At 39.7% G+C, this 18740-nt stretch overlaps 1 long non-coding RNA gene across 1 annotated transcript; it reads left to right on the top strand.

The window, feature by feature from the left end:
* The first annotated feature begins 6748 nt into the window (after window positions 1-6748).
* LOC105091670 (uncharacterized) lies at window positions 6749-13511 on the top strand. Its single transcript, XR_004134407.2, has 7 exons — window positions 6749-6868; window positions 7366-7502; window positions 8799-8869; window positions 10968-11078; window positions 12033-12134; window positions 12335-12373; window positions 13370-13511. It is a non-coding gene; the product is annotated as an uncharacterized LOC105091670 (long non-coding RNA).
* The last annotated feature ends 5229 nt before the right edge of the window (window positions 13512-18740 follow it).

Below are 18740 nucleotides of genomic sequence, written 5' to 3'. Positions count from 1 at the left end.
AGGAGACTTTCACACCCTATTAACATCATTGGACAGATCTTTAAGATAGAAAATTAATACGGCAAAAGAGAAACTAAATGACACAATAAAATAATTGGACTAGGTTGATATTTTCAGAATACTACATCCCCAAAAGATAGAATATACATTCTTTTCAAGTGCACATGGAACATTTTCTAGGATAGACCATGTACTCGGGCACGAAAGGAGCCTCAATAAATTTAAAAGGATAGAAATTATTTCAAGAATATTTTCTGACCACGATGCCATGAAACTAGAAATCAAGCACAGTAAAACGAAGGAGAACAGAATGACAGCATGGAGATTAAACAACATGCTAATAAAAAAAATCAGTGGATCAGTGATGAAATCAAAAAACAAATTAAAACACACTTTGAGACAAAAGTCAACATAAACAGAACGACAGAAAATCTACGGAATGCAACAAAAGCAGTCATAAGAGGAACGTTCACAGAGATACAACCCTTCCTGAAAAAGGAACAATCTGAAACAAACAACCTGACTTATCACCTGCAAGAATTAGGAAGAAAAAAAAAGCAAACAAAACCATAAGTCAGCAGAAGGAAGGAAATAATAAAGATCAAGGAGGAAATACATCAAATAGTGATTTAAAAAATCAATCAAACCAAGAGCTGGTTTTTTGAAAGAGAAAATAAAATTGACAAACCTCTGGACAGGCTCACCAAGAAGAAAAGAGAGAACACACAAATAAACAAAATAAGGAAGGAAAATGGAGAAATTATACCAAATATCACAGAAATACAAAATATCCTAAGAGAATACTATGAAAAACTGTATGGAAACAAATCAGGTAACACAGAAGAAGTTTCTTGAAACACAGAGTCCACCAAAACTGAATCAAGGAAAAACCGACCACTTGAACAGACAGATCAAATGAAATGAAATAGAATTTGTAATAAAAAAAGTCCCTGCAAACAAAAGTCCAGGACCAGATGGCTTCACTGGGGAATTCAGGCTTCACTGGGGAATTCAACCAAATATACAAAGAATTCAAACCAGTCCTTCTCAAACTCTTCCCCCCACCCCAAAAAGTGGTATATTTATACAATGGAATACTACTCTGCCATAGGACAAAATAAAATTACACCATTTGCAGCAGCACAGATGGACCTAGAGATGGTCATTATATGTGAAACCAGAAATAGAAAAAAATTACCATATGACATCACCATGTGAAATCAAAAAAAAAAAAAAAACAAAAGGTACACTATGAAATTATCTACAAAACAGAAACAGACTTTCTTTTCTTTTTAATATTTTTTATTGCGTTATCATTATGTTACAATGCTGTGTCAAATTCCAGAGAAGAGCACAATGTTTATATTCATATATATATTATATATTCATTGTCAACTTTTTTCTCTGTGAGCTACTATAGTATCTTCCATATATTTCCCTGTGCTATACAGTATAATCTTGTTTATCTATTCTGCACTTTTAAATCCTAATCTCTCACTTCCTACCTCTCACCCCCTTGGCAATCGCAAGTTTGTATCCTATGTCTATGAGTCTGTTTCTGATTTGTATTTATGTTTTGTTGTTATTTATTTATTTAGATTCCACATAATGAGCTATCTCATATGGTATTTTTGATTTTCAAACTTAGTAAATGATCTTATAGTTACTGGGGAAAGGGGCTGGGAGGGGATACATTTGGGAGTTTTGATATTTAAAAATCTTAGCCACCACATATAAAGATTTTTTTTAGATTTCTTTTGTATAGCACAGGGAACTATACTCAACATCTTGTTATAGTCTTTAATGAAGAAAATATGAAAATGAATATATGTATGTATATACAAGACTCTGACATTGTGCTGTACGCCAGAAATTGACACAGTGTAATTGACTGTACTTCAATAAAACTAATGAACAAATGAGTAAATAAAATAGAGACACTAATCTGCATGTACTAGGTGCCAAATAATTATTGAATAAAATAATAAGGAAATAATTAGATTCAAAAATACTAAAAACAAAAAGAATGATGAAACCAAATTTCTACTGTCTCATATATATTAAAGAAATTCAATCTGTCATCATAAAATTGTGCTTAAAGAATCTGCAGATCCACAAGATTTTCCAAGTGAAAACTATCAAACACTCCAAGAAGAAATAACTAAACTCAGACAAAGACCTCAACAGACATATAATCGAGATTTCATATTGAAATACTTCATATCACAACCTGCTCATTAATGTCCAGATAGAATTAATACGTATTTTCAAGAGATTGGTATAAAAGTCTACATTTGACAAAACCATGCATTTTCATTAATGCACAAACATACTAACTTATCAGAGAGCAACCTTTGTTTCATACATATATCAGAATAAAAATATCAAGAGAATCATTTCTTCATCTCAGGTAGTCATATTTTTAGAGATTATTCATATGTTGATTCAGAGACTTCTAATTCACGAACTTAATTTCTTCCACTCCCAACAATAAATGTGTCCAGGTACAAGATTGCTAGATTTATTTCTGTATGTTTCAACATGATTTCTATACATGGAAATACCTTACAAAGGGCATACACCTTCAGAATATTGATAGAAACAATAGAAAGGACCTTCCAAAACACCTTTTTACCTTCTGTTCCCACACACTCCTATCCCAGATACACACTCAACTCATTCTTCTAACTCTCCTTAGAGCTTCACTATAAACCCTTCATTTTGAAAATTTCATCTCCTTCCAGAAAAAGGACTCAGATACATTCCATGGTCCTAACCTTGCTTTATTTTTCATCCTAGAACTTAGAAACAGGTGACATATTTGGCAAGACTGAGGAGCTTGCTTATCTTCTGTCTCTTTCACAGGGAGATAACCTCACTGGATCCTAAATACAGTCTATCTGGTTCCTGATGGATTTTGAGACTTGGGTGAGGTTCGCACATGACAGGTGCTAAATCCATATTAACTGAACGCAGACCAAACAATGGACACTACTTAACTCACAGAACACACTGTGCTTTTAATGCATATGTGGATAAAAGTTTCTTGGATATTGGCTGATACCACTTCCATTCGACTAAGTTCCCAGAAAATAAAAGGAAACACATTAATCCACAGAGGACTGAGACTTTTCTCTGACTGTGTGCACACACCTTGAGAAGGACTGGTCTGGAATCCACTGTTCTTCACATTGGCTTTTGATTCCAAGATAACCTTAGCTAACCCTCACTTATTACTTAGAGCAGGGTGGACGCATGGGGAAAATAATCCTATTTAATTCACAATAAACATTATGATCAAGGATTATGTCCAGAGACGAGCAGATAGAAATATATCTCAGAAATAGTGTCCATCATTCACTAAAATACACATACATGCTGAAATGGAAACAATGAACTAACAAACACCAACTGACCAATACCAAGACAGGGACAGCAAGTCAAAGGTAAATTGAGGAAAGAGACAATGGGGACCTTTTCTCCTGGAAGCTGCCTTCTCTGACATTTGCAGGATATGACATTTAGTCCTGTTCAAATCTTTTTGCACGCTGAAAACTTCCCAGAACTTTCCAGAAGATGGAGCATGTAAGTTTTCTTGTTTTTTAACTGTCTAATTTCTTCAACAATGGATGAGTTTGAAGGATTTTCAAAGATAATGACTGAAAAAAAAAAAGGCGAGTCAGAAAATTTGAAATTAGATGTAGACATCGCCTCTGCCATTCACATTAAGTGTTTAGCTCTCCTTTGCTGACACTGCTTAACATCTCAAAGTGTTTCTAAACCCCTTGACTTTTCATGGAAATATGGTGATCCTTTCCTGAGACAGACTACAGAGGTCCCTCAAAGCTATGGTGAAATGTACAACCTGGGTAATTACGTAACGCCATAATCCCTATTCTCCGTAAATTGGTTTGAAAGTGTGAACCTCCTTCTTTCTACACCACCTCTGTTATTCAGCATCCCATACCTGTGTTTCCCTTTCTTCATGCATTTTGAGTACAACTATCCTAGACGGGGGATGCTGTCCAACACTGACTTTCTTCCAAACATACATGAGTCAGTCCCACCAAACCTTCTAGCTCCTTGCTTCTTTCGCCAAGGAACTCTGGTGAAAACAATCCTTTCTATTTCACCCATACACCTTTGAGTGTAACTGAATGATCCCTGCACATGGCCCTGGACTGTAGTTCATTATACTGTCCTTAAGGGTTTCTTTTCACCAAATTTCGCTATTACATTCATCGTTTCCCACATGTGCCCATCAGGAACAGAAATCCCCGGGGACACAAACTAATTCACTCACCAGTCCTGGGCACTGGGGATGCAGCCGACTCCAAAGACCAAAGATTATGACATTATGGAAGTGGCTCTTTAATAGATGAAGACTGCTTATGAAAAGAAAAACGTGCTCATAAAGTGGGAAGCAGAAAGGTGTTAGGGATTTACTACACTGTGGGCAGGAGTAAGTAGAAAACCACCCAAGTCAGCACAAATCCAGAGGGAGAGAGGGAGATTTAGAAGAGATCGACCAAGGGGACCAGGGCCCTGAGAAAATCTTGACACAGGGCAAGCTTTGGGAAGAGGGCCCAACAGTCTTCTGCTGAGAAGTGTGCTGTGAGACAAGGAGAAATGCCCTGTCCTGGTGTGCTGGGTAGAGGGGCGGATGTCCAGTCACAAGACTGAACACCCTAGATCTGGACCAACATCATCAATAAAACACACTTGGGATTTCTGAGCTGCTCCTCATTTGAGGGACACTGCAGAAGAGAATTTCACCAGGATCAGATCTCAAAAATTGGGCATGTGGTGAATTACATCAAGTCAGATTCTAAGTTCATTGGTATCACGGTTCAGAATCCTTGAGGGAGTGAGGTGTGTCTGCTGTAGAGTCTCGAACTGTTCCTTGCAATATTTAGAGAGGAATTATGGAATTTAAGATGTAAAAACAATGACCACAGAGAGAAGAGAAAAAGAAGACATAATTTAGTTTATAAACTGGGAGGTGGGGTACAGAGTTCTAGAAACCTGGACAAATTTGAGAAGAAAGACCAGAGGCATCTACAGAGGATGGGTTACCAACATTAGGGGGTCAAGAGCTTCATGTTTGTGTAGGATGGTTCCTTTACTGTCTGTCACACTGCTAAAACACATCGTGACTGACATGAATTCAAGACAAGGATTAAAGGTCATGTGATTTTTGTAGGTCTAAAATAACAGGATAAACAGGATCCAAAGAACAAGTTGCCACAAAAATCTCTGAGAGTGACTACTGTTTAATTTCCCCTTGACTGACACTTAGAAACCTCTTTCTAAGATGGGATCCCCTGGGTGTATATCGCCAGGGAATATATGTTGCCAGGATTGAAAAAAAAAAAAAACCTGGTAACGTTGGGGTGAAACAGGCAGAGCTTGAGGGATTGAGACAGGTGGATGAGGGTGTTAGCTGGGATCATGACCCTGCTCAGAATTATCCTAATCAGAGAGGTAAGAGAACAAATTCTAAGACATTCTTTCTGCAACATGAAAACCTTCCCTCCCATAGACTTCACAATGGAACACTGGATAGACCGATATACAGAGGAGTCTGTGAAAAAAAGAGAAAATATGATATTGGGACCAAAACAAATGAGAAAAGACCACAGTGAATGAACAGCAGTGGTCTTTGTGAGCAGGAAGACAAGAGTCAGAGAGAAGACAGAGGCTGAAGACCACTTTCAATCCCACTCTCCTCAAAGGTCAGATAACAAAGACACAAATGCTGAGGCTGTGTGTCCCGGGAGCAGCTGGGACACAGTCAGGTCACTGGGTGATCTCACTCAGATGGAGTGGGACATGATCCAACTACCATTTCTATAGTCAGAACGAAATATAACTGAGAATTTATCTGATGAAACACTAGAAAAGAAAATGATTATGAATAAAAATTTCAGGAAAACAAACAAACAAAAAGTGTTCCTTGCCTGTTCCAGTGTCCTTGAAAATAACCAGAGGTACAAAGAATGCTAGTTTGCTTTTTCGTTTCAAATTTGTAAAAATTTTAAGAACTGCAGTCACACATGCATGCTTACCTGGAGGAACAACTGAGTCAATGGGTAAATAACATGTTAAAGAAAAGATTGTAATAAAAGCTTTGGAAAATAGACCAATGACAATGAAGTGCTGAAGTGCCTTCCTCACTAGAGGTAGTTGGGCATCGGCATGAAAGTTCCTCTTAGTGAAAAGGATGACAGAGCCTGGTCTGGGGAAGAGACACGTGTTTGTGCTGATCTGTTCCTCCCCTCAGGGATTGGAGACTTTCCTAAGGTCTCTTAGGGAATCACTGTAATCTTGTTATACTGAACAGCAGCATCTTTAGTTTGACAAAGTATGCTTAAACATATCCCCTCAATGCTAAAGAAACAACATTCTATTTGCGGAAATGTATCTTGGACTTATCCCATTCTGCAACTCAGGATATAAAAGAAAATAAGTATCACTGTCCTTGAAACATCTCAGATGTACTATGATTTCTCACTTACCCTAAAGGTCAAGTGTCAGGATCAACTTCAGCTTCTCTTAAAACCAATCTCAAATAAACACAGTGAATGTCCGGAAAAGCTCCTCCCTGCCAACCAGGATATCCGAACAAAACGTCTATGTAACCAGATCTTGGATTAACAACCATTGGTTCGTTATGGGTCAGAACACCAGAGGGATCCTATAAAAAGAGGCACATTCAAGTTTTCTCCATCAACTGACACACAGCATGCACAGCTTCTCCAACAGCACAACTTGAAGAACAAACACAATGAAGATTCTCTTCCTGACTCTTGTACTTGGTGTGCTTTGAACCGCCCAAGAAACTTCAGATGTGGAGGTTGTATCTAAGGTACCTGGGATGGGCTCATCCGGGAGGAGGTCGTATATCTGTAAGTGTGCGTGTGTGTGTGTGTGTGTGTGTGTACTTTTGGATTGTGATTATGTGTTTTGATGTTTCTGTGAACGTCACCTGGGCACCTAGCTCCAACTCAGAACTGCTCCTCTCACAGGCACCTGCACTTCTATACTGCCTCCGTCTTCTTTCCACCACCTATTCCTGGGCTCTCCTGCATCTTTACTGCTCTTGTACAGGTGAAGGGGGTCACCCCAAAACGGGTCCCACTTGAAATCTTTCATTTCATGGGGGGTAAATGGTCTCTGAATAACCTAAACTCCATGATTTCCCTTTGACTTGGGTTTTCACATTCTTTTATGAATCCTGCTTTGTCCATGCAAAGTACGTAGTAATCTGTGCTGATGTGCAGAAGTGAAGGGACAGTCGTGATGGATGATGCTGGACACAATGAAAAGATATGAACTACATTTACTAAGGAATTCTGCTTTCAGAATTCAGTATGGAAACCCATTTATGTCACAGCCAGTGACACAGAGAACACCAGTGAGAAGTGCCCATGCAAAACTTTCATCTGTGAGGTTGAAATAGACGATGAAGCAGGCACAATCACCTTCACGATTTTTGAGAGGTAAGTAAAAATAACACAAAGGGAAAACTCACATAAATCTCACATAAATCCCCAACCCTGAGAAAAGGCCTGGCCTCCACACTTGCTGAGAAATACCTTGGTTAGGTGGAACACTGCAACTCCTGCGGTTGTGAGTATTAGAAGCGTCTCTGGAATTTCTGAGTCAGGTCCAGGATCAGCCTCTAGAGAACATCCTGGAGCCTTTCCTTAGAGGGAAGGTCACAGATGCTCCACTGGAGCCAAATCTTAAAGGAAAGAAGCACCAATGTACCGGGAAATAGAGGGCCCTGTCTTCCAACCCTTCAGTCCTAGGGCCTTGAGTCCACATCCAACTTGTAGGACATGCTTACCCCTGAGCCCCAGAGGATGTGGGCACGTGGGTGACAAAGTGGCCTCGACCGTGAAGGGCTGCCTCTCAGCGATTTACAATCATCACTAAAGGTATTAAGGTCGCCACAGCTCCCAGTGCTGCTCAGGGAATGTTCTCCACGTGGCAGGGGTTTTACTAGGAACATGCAAACTCAGATAGATATTTTGAAGAATAAAAGTATTAAGAAGTCAACTAAGAGCTTTAACTTTTGAGAGATTGTTTTAAACAAATATATATACCTGACTGTGTATTATACATATTTGATAGCTTACATATAACCAAATTATACCCACACACGTACATACCCTATCCCAGTAAACATACCTGTCAGCTGTCACACAGTTTAACACCATACTATCTTCCTGTTTATTATTTCCGTAACTTTGAATAGTCTATGTTTAACTGACTGTTCATGAAGTCACACTTTTTGACACACATACATATGATTTTCAATGTTTCATTCTCTCACAGGGTTTTGATAGAAGAGTTTGTGTTTTGGATACACTTAAACACGTTTGTCTTTTTTTTGTTGTTCTTTGATTATATTCTGTAAAAACTATTGGCCAGGGTTGTGACACAACTAAAATGTGTGCTGATAGTTATCAGTTTCAAGAAAAGCCTTTTTACTTTTCTTTCTCCAAATTCTAGATTTATTTATGTTCTTTAGGCTTTAAACACGATCTCTTTGGTTTCTAAAGTTTATCTTGTGAACTACTGCTCAGATTTTATGTATAACCAGGCATTCAGGCCACTGGACAGTTACTTGATCTTAGAGGACTTCTCTTTTGAATGTGACCTTGTTTACAGGCACAAAGGTGATAGGTGACATAGGGACTTGGGAGGGTTAAACAAAAAAAAAAATCCTAATTAAATGTTAAATTGTTCATTATTTTTAAACACCAGTTTGAATATGTTTTGCCTGCAAGGTTCAATGGAAAAAGCACACAAACAATTATCAAGGAAACAAAGCAAGAAGACGGTGTTTATCCTGCCGGAGGTAAGTGTGACAGTTTTATGTGAAAAAGCATATTAGGGTTGGAATCTTGGCCACAAGTTCTTTCAAGAACTGCGTATTTTATGATTTTAGCTCTACCACAGAGAAGAGGTGTGACCAGACAGGCACTAGGCCCTAAATTTTCCAGGCACTATTTTGTCACGAGCAAAGGCTTAAGTCACATGACTTGGATGGCCCCTCTCAATCTTGAGCGTAGCCAGTGACAGACTAACCACGTGGACATAGAACTGTTATGTCAGGAGGTTCTCAGGTGCAGGAAACTATTTCTAGGTTCTTTAAAACCACCCTAGGAACTACTGTCTCAAGGGTCTTTCTTGATGTTAAGACATCAAATTCATTCTGCAAAATATGCTTTTTGAAGACAATCTTAGAACATGATAATCCATTCCTATATAGCCAAGGACTTTACAGCCACGAAACAGTCATTTCAAACACCAAGCATATTGCTTCATAAATACAGTTTCTGTTCAAAGCAATGGGGTTGGTGGTTAAGATTTAACTCTCTAAGTTCTATCTAATGGCCCTAAACAGCATTCCTAAATTTAAATGGTCTATGGGGTACATAATTGGTGAAGATTTAAATAAATCAATATGAGGTCCCAACCCTTGTGTAATTGAAAAAATAGCACAGGGGTTGTTCAATGAACACAAATACGTAAAATGTATGCTGGAAACACTTCCTTATATTTTCATAAATAGCTTTTTATATCAGGAGATTTAAATGGGTGTTTTTATTTTTTATTCCCCTATTATCATTCTCCTTTGGCTGAATCATTCCTGCCTTTACGACTCTTCCTTTAAATGTCTCCATTTTGGGGAATCTTTTCTACCTGGATGTTGACAGGGCAACTTAAGAAGGGAGAGAAAGGAACAGTTGGCCTGTTCTACAGTCTTTGGGAACTAGAGGTTGCAGCCTCCCAGCGTTGTTCTGGGGACGAGACGTGCAGCCACGGCCAGGACAGCACCAGCGGCGCCTTGGCCACAACAGGGGGCCCGGGAGATGCGCTCTCACTGTCTCCTTCATCTTGAAAACGTGTACATCCCATTGTGAGATTGTGTGGAAACCCTCCTCTGCAAAACGATGGGTATCACACAGGTGGGGACTGAGAATCTGAAGAGATGCATAAATGCTTATTTAAATGCTCCCAGTGGAACCGAAGGTTCACGGCCTTGGAGTGGCCTTGGGCAAGACACAAAGACTCGGCTGAAACTCTGAAGCTGTGCTGGCTGTTACTTAGTCATTGCTCTGGCAGTCACACGATGTTCCAGTGCTCCAGAGAGTGGGTAATGCTGTTTTTGTGTTTTGGGGACACAGCTGGGCAGTTTTAAATCAGATCTGGATGAGTGATTCCAATACGGTGTCAGGAGGGCTAGAAGGGAGAATGGATTGAGAGGTAACACAGAGTAGATCAGTGCTGCTTCATCTGAAGAGAAAAGTGGCAGGTGGACGGACGGAGCCGGAGGGGTCAGGTGCACCCCTCCACGGGGTGTGAGTTTAGTGTGAGGTGGTCACTTCCTCTATATACTGGCAAATAAACCTGTCCTAACACTGACCTACACAAGCGTCCTCTGCACATCTGTGACGTCACACAGTGAGAGTGCAGGGCAGAAGAAATGCATTCATTCTTACACAGTGTGCAGAAGGTGGTTGCTACAGGGCAGCACTCTTAACAACCAGTGATGAATAGTCAGCTGCTTTTGGTCACCGAGAGAAATCAATTCCATTCCTGGGATAAAAAAACATATATACAGAGTTCTTGAACTTGCATGTGGTAATATGCACATGTGGTTAAAAAATAAACAAACATGTTAACTGCTGTAGAAAACATGTTCTAGGAAACATGCTAGTAATTCTGCAAGGTGTGACCAGGTGAACTGTATGAGAGGGTGGTGATAAGGAGGGTCTTCCCCACTTTCCCTGTCACTGTAACCAAGTGTAGTGTCACCGCACTGATGGAGTGACACACGGACCACCACAGGCATGACTGTGGGTAGTAATCCACTAAATGTGTCATGATGATGCTAACGCACAACCAATAAAAACGTGTAACTATACATGTCTTTTCTTGTTCCCTCACAGATGACTGTATAAAAGAATTGCAAACTATTCAACTATCTGACGATGTCCTGATAGTAATTATTGTCAAGGTGGATGCAGCAGGCAACGAGAGCAAAGTGCTCGAAGTGCTTGGTATGTATCACATCCTAACATCCCCATGGTCAGTGCCTGTTAACACTTCCACTGTCAGCATTTTTATTCAGAAAGTCACCAGGTGTGCATATGACTCACTGCCCTTTGACAAGGCCTAGGTCGTTGTGTGCATTAAGATCCAGAAATGTGATCTACGATGAAACAAAGGTAAAAAGACGAGCTGGGAGCAGTGGGAAGTAACAGATCATCTGACCTTTCAAAATAAGTACCATGTGTTAAAATTGAAAGAAAGAATTCTGAAAATTCACTTGTTTTAAAAATAGTATCTGAAATTGCCAACTAACCTTAAGGCATGGCTATGATCTGACTGACCTCAGTCACTTCATTTTACGCTACTTCCCAATGCATTCTAAGGCCTGGAACTGAAGTTCATAAAATAATTCTTCATCCTGTTCAATTTCTCTCATGTCATGTTCTGAAGAACGCAGACATCAGCACAGGTGACCACGTAGACTCACTGACAGGTGTGCTGTAGTCCCTGTGACAACAGGTGACTATTTCAGAAGTGCACTATGGAGAACTGTGGTTTGATTAAAGAATAAATCATCTCCCATGACTATGTGTAACATGGTCAATGTGTCTAAAGGACGTTAGAACACGTTTCCAGAATATTTTCTCCAGAATGAGGCTTGAATGTCAGATAGAGTTTCCAAGAAGCTGATAAATAAGCAGATAATTTCCATATTTGTGATGAATCAGAAGTTAGATTCACAGAGGTCCTCAGGAGTCTTTGCAGCCTTGGTGCTGATGCTGGAGAGAATGTTGTTAGAGTCACACAAGGTTTCATTCTGAAGACGTCTGTGTCTATTTGAGACTCTGTTAAACTTGTATGAAGTGAACATATGATTTGCACGTACAATTTCTTATACCGTGCTCAGAAATTTTCAAGGATTCTAATGGTCACGATTCTGCTTTATGCATTACGATTTTCAGCCAAAGTATGTGATACAACAGACGAAGTCTTACAGAAGATCAAGGAGCTGCTGAAGGAGAAGGGGATATCAGAAAACAATCTTCAGAAAGTCCTCTGCCTTGGTAATAAAACTACACTTTATCCTGAATACATCATTCATGTGGGATGTAAATAGGCTGTCTGGAAACAACTTGATTTGTTTAAATTTTCTTCCATAAAGAATCTTTTATAAAACCCATAACTGAAAAAAGAAAACTTTCGGAATGTTGGGAAATTGTAATGCTCGGCTATTCTTTTATTCTTGTCTTTGATTTTCCCCCAGATGTCTGTTTAATAAAAGAAGATGCTGCCAAAACCAACTGTAAGTTAAAATGAACTCTTGTTACTGCTGTTCCAGCAAACAAATCAGGAAAGACATTCTGTGACTTAATATCAGCCAAATTTTGTAGGTTACTATGTCTTTTGCCTCACTCATTGAAATTATGTCACTACACAATTTTTTCTCTTACACTGAGGGGTTTTCACATCTCTTGAGTCTTATTAAATTACATATTAATGATTGGCCATTTAATTGTGTGCAATTTTGTTGAGAAATCACCACCATGCAGGCTTTATGCAGATGACAGACCTTAGAGAGAAGCAGGAATTGCCAGAAATTAATGAAAACTAATTAATTTCCCCATCAATCCTGAGCTGGTGTATCTCCATACACATCCTGAACCAGGAGAACTGGGCTGACAGTTGCAGAAGCTACGTTTAACTGCACACAAATGAGATTGCCCCACTGAAGACCTTCCAACCACACTGTCTGAAACACAGCTTTGTTTTATATTCCTCTTTAGAGGCTGATTTTGCTAAAGTGGGATGTTTAAGGTTTCTAGAAGAAGATAGCCCAGGAAAAGGACCTGGAATGAGGCTAACTTGTGGCTTTATTTATTTATTTATTTTTTTAGGAACAGAGAGAGGAAAAAGCCAGACAGTAATAGTAGCTTCCAAATGATAATAATTCTGAAGCCACCAAAGGCAAAATTTAAAAATTAGAAAAGCGTAACTCAATCAGAGATCCTGCCAAACATTTTTTGATGAATCATTCCACGACCATGCATCAGGAAATCACAAGACCCCTAGAATCAATCCTACCCAGGAGAGGTCCCGCCATATGTAAATACTTGGGGCAATTCCCAATGGATGCCCACACATCAGAGATGTGGGGAGACTAACTTCCACATGGAATCTGCCCACAGGATTCACTAACAGCTCCTCTGACTCCAGACATGCTACTCCCTGAGGCTGAGAACCTGTCACCTGTTAAGACAGTCAACTGAACTAACCCCTGTCCTGTTTTGTTCACCTACAGAACATGTCACACAGAACCTGGCACGGCATCTTCTCCATGGAATCAGGATCAACAATATGGAGACAACATTCCTGGTTCCCGCATAACATCATTTCTCTCTCTCCCCAAAGTCACACTTCCTTTCCCATTTCTTCTCTCCTGCTCAGCGTTCGTATCCTCTTTGGTGGTATTTGATTTCTGACAGATTAAATAAATTGATTTAGTAAGTACTCTGTGCATGTGTATCTTTGCAGAAAGTCACCTAATTTAAAACTCACCAACAGCCACATTAAACATCCAGGAAAATGGGCCTTTAATAGGACAGATGTCTCGCCAGAGACAAGTCTGATGAGGGTTAAACAGAGATGTCCTCAGGGTGTCCCGGTCAGAGGGAGAAAAAAGAAGTACACCATCATGGGAATGGAAGAGGACTATGTTCTCTTTATTGTAGTGGGATGGGGCACTGTGGTCAAAAAAGAGTCCTCACAGGGCACCTTATTCATTGTGGGGAAAGAAACGTGTGTGGGACTCACTCAAATACATGCAGGGGAAGTGTGAGATGCCATATCCATAACTGAGGGGATGTGCCTTTTCCGATAGCACAGCATGTCTCAAATTCAGTAAAAGGACCAGTAATTATTACTGATGGGTCACTAGTCATCCAAGACGGGCAGCAGCTGAGACATGGTCCCTCCAGAGCACCATTAAGTCAGCCGAGTCCTTATAGGAAGAAGGCGACTGAGAGCTCAGGTGGGAAGTTGTAATGTCAGACACAGAACACAGGATCTGAAGACAGGATTCTTTCCTCTATGCTTCCAAAAGCAAGAGACACAGGATTGGCAAGAAATGGGCAGAGCACATGGAGAAGCTTCCCATGGTCCTCAAGGTGTTAGCAATCTAAGAGAGCCTGCACCCTAGATCTGGGGCCAAGGGACAGAGATCTGCACAAGGCCTGGAAATACAAATCTAGACCTCAGTGATACTCGACAAAATAAATGTTTCAGTTAATACATAGAGATAGTCTCCAAATGGGCTTCAGCTGGGCAAAGCCAAAAGCACTCCTAAGGAAGGTTTCTATGGATTTACAGGGAAGTAACAGAGATGTGGCCGCCATGTTCAAATTATCCTCTCATATAAAAGGGATGTGTGGAGGCTTCTGACGCTGGTTTACAGAGTGTTTGTGGGACTGCTTGATTGGAGGATGCATATACAGATAGGTGACTGAGTACAAATGGAGGGGTGAATCTCACAATACTAACTCAGGGAATGTTGAACGGCAGGACCTGACAAAAAAGAGTGGAAATTGTGAAATATGAAACATTTATAAATACATACATACGTGTCAGGTGAATATTTGTGAAACCAGTACTATAAAGCAAATATGAATTTTCATCAGAAATACAGAGAATACAAAAACAGTAAGCTAAATTTTGTAGACCAAAGTAACACTTTTGATGAAAATGGGCACATTTCCTCAAAAGAATGTTACAAAAATTGACTCAAGATGAAACTGAAAATCTCTGTTATCTTACATCTATTACAGAAATTCTGTCATTAGAGAATTGTGCATAAAGAAGTTGCAACTACAAAAGATTTCACTAGTGAAAACCATCAAACATTCAAAGAAGAAATACCTAAACTTAGACAAACATTTCCACAGACACATAACCATGATTTCATAGTAAATTATTTCATATGCTTACCTACTCCTTAATCTTTAGATACAATTAAGTATTTTCAAGAAACTGGTATAAAGTCTACATTTTACAAAACCACACATTTTCATTAATGCACACACTAATATATTGGAGAGCAGTCTTTCGGGAGAAGGACACACAGATCAGAAGTGAGAGGATGGAAAAAGATATTTAATGCACATAGAAATAAGAAGGTAGGAGCAGCAATTCTGATTTAAGACAAAATAGCATTTTTTAAAAGGTCATAAAAAAGACAAAGAAGGAAAACATATAATGATTAAAGGACCAATATGAGATGAGGACATTACACCCATTAACATGTACGCATCCAATATATGAGCACCTTAACATATAAAGCAAATATTATCAGATAAAAAGGGAGAAACTGATCAGAACACAATCAGAGTAGGAGGCCTTAACATTCCATTAAAATGTGGGACAGATCATCCAGACAGAATATTAATAAGGCAACAGAGAAACTAAATAACACAATAAAAGAATTTGAATTGGTTGATAGTTTCAAAACATTACATCTTCCCCAATATAGAATATATATTCTTTTCAAGTGCACATGGAACATTTTCAAGGATAGATCATATACTCAGCTACAAAGGAAGTCTAAACAAATTAAAAAGGATAGAAATTATTTCAAGAAACTTTTCTCACCATGATGCCATGAAATCAGAAATCAAACACAGAAGAACAAAGGAGAGGGAACGGCCAGGATGGAGGAGTAGAAGGATGCTCATAGCTCACCGTGTCCCAGACATACACCACGACTCGCATCCACAAACCCAGCCAATCAGAGCACCTGCTGAACTGTGAAAGAACATCACTTTTTTCAAAAAACAAAATATGCCAGGAATCTGATAGGAAAACAGGAAAATAAGAAGAAAAAGCAAAAAAGTGCAGGATGAGTCCCATGGGGAGGGAGCAGGAAAGGAGGAATAGCGCTGGTTCGCTGGCTCTCTCCTTCTCCAAAGGAGAGGCCAGTGGGATAGAGGGGGAACCTCCAAGGCTCGGATCTGTACAGAGCACCCCCTGACTGACAGAAGTAAGTTAAATGGGCACAAAGTATCCCTGTGACACCCAGCCCGAGACACGAGCCAGCAGCTGTGGGAAGGTAAAGGCTGCCGGAGAAGGACAGAGGACTGGGGCAATTGCACTGAGGTAACCTCCGGGGACCTCAGGGTGCTGTGCATCATACCTGGGAGGGTATACAGACCAGAACAACCTAGGTCCTCCATAAAGTAGGAAAACAAACAAACAAAAAACAAACCAACAGGGCTGGTGTGCCCTGGGGGGAAGGGTGTCATATCCTTTGTCTCCAAAACCCGGGGAACCAGTAATGGAGAGTTCTAGGGAGAAGAGATGCGATGCGGGGCTCAGCCTCAGGCACCACATCCTCTGGTGCTTATTCCCAAGGCAGGGGCAGTGTCAGAACCTGAATCCATACCTAGGGGCTTATTAGCTCATAGGCGGGACTGAGACTTGTTTACAACCTGAGCGAGATAGGATCCTTCTGTCCTGGTGCCTCTGTGAACTTGAGCCTTTAAGACAAACGAACAGGGAGCAGAGTTCTGGTACGAAGCAAGGGTGAGTGCTGTTCTGCCATTCTCCCCAAGCCCGTCTGTGGAGCATGGACCCGAGGCTGTGCGGACAGCTGCACAGAGCACAGGAGCGATAAGCACCAGGAGAAGGCGTGACTCACACACCTACTATGCAGGAGAGCAGCACCTGACCTTGGTGTTGGGTCGGTGCAGGACCTGCCTGCCAACCTGCACTGGAAACAGCACAGACCAGGGGCGCGAACAGATGGCCTGTGGAAACAGCGAGCTGAGTTTGTGCAGCAAGGAAAGGGCAAGAGCAGCAACAACAACAAAACAAAAGGAAGCGCCATTCAGTAACAAGGGCAGGCTCTGACTATCAGGTCAAGGGCCACACCCCTAACCAAAGCAAAGTAAGACTTGGCAACCACTCACACTCAAGAAGGACCTCTCGACGAAATCATTAAGAGCACAGTCTCCGCAGGAACACACCTACTCATATTTTTCTCCCATCAAATTTTTCTTCTTTTTTACTTTTTAACTTCTTAAACAATTTTATAAGTCTCTATTTTTAATCCCTTTTAAAATTTTGTTTTAAAATACTTTTATTATTATGATTTTCAAATGTTCCTTTTTCATTTTTAATTCTCTTGGCTTTGTTCCCGTTATTGATTATACCCAGTTTTCAAATTTTATTTTCCTCTTTTAAGGTTTTAAAACAGCGTCTCAACTCAGTTTTTATTTTATCTCAATTTGTTCTTCTGTTACTGTTATACTAAGTTTTAAAACTTTTTTTTTCTCTTCTTTTAAATTTCCTTAAGTTCTATTTCTACATTCAATTTAGATAGATAAATAAACTCCTTAAGGACCATATTAGATAACTAATACTCCTTAAGCCATAGTGCTAGACATAGGAGCAAAATGAAGAGGCAGAGGAACCACCCCCAATTAAAAGAAAAACACAAATCCCCTGAAAGAATGATCAATGAAATAGACATCGATAGCCTACTAGATAAAGATTTCAAAAAAGGAGTGATCAAAGAGCTGAAAGAATTAAAAGACATTGTGCTCAGAGATATAAAATATGTCAAAAATGAAATTGAAGCTATAAAGAGCCAAGTAGAATATACAAACTCATTGACTGAGATGAGGAATGATCTAAAAGCTGTGCAAAGCCAACTAGATAATGCAGAGGAACGAATTAGTGACCTAGAAGACAGGACAACAGAAAGCACCCAATCAGAAGAGCTACAAAACAAACAAATAAAAACAAATGAAAATATCATACGGGACCTATGGGATAATATAAAGCACGCCAATCTTTGCAAAACAGGGGTCCCAGAAGGGGAAGAAAGATCAAGGGGGATTGAAAAGGTTTTTGAAGAAATCATGACTGAAAACTTCCCAAACTTAAAGAAGGAATCAGATATCCAAGTACAGGAAGCTCAGAGGGTCCCAAACAGGAAGAACCCAAATAGACCCACACCAAGACATATAATCAAGATGGCCAGAGTCAAGGTTAAAGAGATGATCCTAAAGGCAGCAAGGGAAAAGCAAAGAGTGAGTTACAAGGGAACCCCCATAAGGCTCTCAGCTGATTTCTCTACACAAACACTACAGGCCAGAAGGGAGTGGCAAGACATATTCAAAGTCCTGAATGAAAAAAAGATGCAGCCAAGGATACTTTATCCAGCAAGGCTATCCTTTAGGATAGAAGGAGAGATAAAGGATTTCACAGACAAGAAAAAGCTACAAGAGTTTAGCAACACCATACCCATGCTAAAAGAAATATTGACAGGTCTACTCTAAATACAAAAGTAGCAGGATGCTACAGAAATGAGAAACTCACAACTGGAAAGGTGATAACTCATGAATTACAAATAAAATACACACGAAATTATAAAAGACGACATACAAATCATTGAAAGTGGGAGAGAGAGGCAGGGAAATAAAGAATTTTTTTTGTTTCTTTTTTAAATTTTTTGTTCTCGGTAGGATGGGTTTGAGATCATGTTACTATCAGTTTAATAAAAAGTTATAGTAATGGGCTAATAGATTTACGAAAAAGGGTAACCACAAGCCAAAAGCTTACAAGAGAGTGACAAAAACTGAATAAAATCCATAATAACAAAAGGAAAATTACCAAAC

The sequence above is a fragment of the Camelus dromedarius genome, chromosome Y, assembly GCF_036321535.1.
Source record: "Camelus dromedarius isolate mCamDro1 chromosome Y, mCamDro1.pat, whole genome shotgun sequence".
NCBI classification, from domain to species: Eukaryota; Metazoa; Chordata; class Mammalia; order Artiodactyla; family Camelidae; genus Camelus; species Camelus dromedarius.
This window is presented reverse-complemented; position numbering and strand designations above follow the sequence as displayed.